This window comes from Theropithecus gelada, chromosome 3 (genome assembly GCF_003255815.1).
Source record: "Theropithecus gelada isolate Dixy chromosome 3, Tgel_1.0, whole genome shotgun sequence".
In the NCBI taxonomy this organism is placed as follows: Eukaryota; Metazoa; Chordata; class Mammalia; order Primates; family Cercopithecidae; genus Theropithecus; species Theropithecus gelada.
This window is the reverse complement of record NC_037670.1, coordinates 103,844,908-103,846,623: the sequence shown is the minus strand read 5'-3', so window position 1 is coordinate 103,846,623 and position 1,716 is coordinate 103,844,908. Positions and strand designations below refer to the sequence as shown.

The 1,716-nt window shown below is 48.1% G+C and overlaps 1 pseudogene across 1 annotated transcript; it reads right to left on the bottom strand.

Annotated features, from left to right (window-relative positions):
* Positions 1 to 506: 506 nt before the first annotated feature.
* On the bottom strand, positions 507 to 1,436 carry LOC112620951 (annotated as a pseudogene). Its single transcript, XR_003118628.1, has one exon. The product of XR_003118628.1 is annotated as a 40S ribosomal protein S2 pseudogene (transcript).
* Between the last annotated feature and the right edge of the window lie 280 nt (positions 1,437 to 1,716).

Below are 1,716 nucleotides of genomic sequence, written 5' to 3'. Positions count from 1 at the left end.
TGTTTGGTTTTCTGCTTCTGTGTTAGTTTGCTGAGAATGATGGTTTCTAGCCTCATCCATGTCCCTGCAAAGGACATGAACTCATCCTTTTTCATGGGTGCATAGTATTACATGGTGTGTATGTGCCATATTTTCTTTATCCAGTCTATAATTGATATGCATTTGGGTTGGTTCCAAGTCTTTACTAATGTGAACAGTACTGCAATAAATATACTTGTGCATGGCTATTTATAGTAGAATGATTTATAATCCTTTGCGTATATACCCAGTAATGGGATTGCTGAGTCAAATGGTATTTCTGGTTCTAGTTCCTTGAGGAATCGCCACACTGTCTTCCACAGTAGTTGAACTAATTTACACTCCCACCAACAGTGTAAAAGCATTCCTGTTTCTCCACATCTTCTCCAGCATCTGTGGTTTCCTGACTTTTTAGTGATCACCATTCTAACTGGCATGATTTTGATTTGCGTTTCTCTAATGACCAGTGAGGATTTTTTCTATTTTTTCTTTCCAGGCTTAATTCACTTTATTTTTCTTGTATAAAAACCCTATGTTGTAGCCACAGCTGGAGCCTGGGTCCGCTGCACGGAGACTCTGGTGTGGGTCTTGACAAGGTGATCAGTTAATTCCTGATAGGGACACTTGGTAAATACAGTCTCCTTCCAGAGGTCAGGGATCAGGTAGCTGTAGGTCTTAGAGATGGCATCAAAGGTGGCCTTGGCGAAGTTACCCAGAGTGGCAGTGCAGCCCCGGGCTGAAGTGTAGCAGTCATCAATACCAGCCATCATGAGCAGCTTCTTGGGCACAGGCGCTGAGACGATGCCAGTGCCCCTGGGTGCAGGGATGAGGTGCACCAGCACAGAGCCGCAGCGGCCTGTCACCTTGCAAGGGACGGTGTGGGGCTTGCCGATCTTGTTCCCCCAATAGCCTCTGCACACAGGGACAATGGAGAGTTTGGCCAGGATGATGGCCCCATGGATGGCAGTGACCACCTCCTTGGAGCACTTAACATCCAGGCCGACGTGGCCATTGTAGTCCCTGATAGCAACAAACGCCTTGAACCTGGTGTGCTGGCCAGCGTGGGTCTGCTTCTGCACCGGTATGATCTTTAAAACCTCCTCTTTGAGAAAGGCCCCCAAGAAAAAGTCAATGACCTCAGATTCCTTAGTGGGCAGGGAGAACAGGTAGATCTCCTCCAGGGACTTGATCTTCATGTCCTTGACCAAGCGGCCCAGCTTGGTGACCGTCATCCACTCCTTATCCTCGGCCTTGCCTCTGCGAGCTCCGCAGCCTCCGCCCGGGTCCCATCCACGGCCGTGACCCCGGCCCCAGCCCGGGATGCCACTGCCGAAACCTCCGCGGAAGCCACCGCGGTTCCCCATCCCAGGGCCACCAGGGCCTCCGGGCCCCCTGGCTACACAGGCGTCATCCACCATTTGGTGTTTTCTCGGAGAAGTTGAGGTTTTTTTCATATGTTTGTTAGCCACGTAAATGTCTTTGGAGAAGTGTATGTTAATATCCTTCGCCCACTTTTGGATGGGGTTGTTTTTTTCTTGTAAATTTGTTTTAGCTTCTTGTAGATTCTGGATATTAGCCCTTTGTCAGATGGATAGATTGCAAAATTTTCTCCAATTCTGTTGGTTGCCTATTCACTCTGATCGTTTTTTTGCTGTGCAGAATTTCTTTACTTTCATTAGATCCCATTTGCCAATTTTG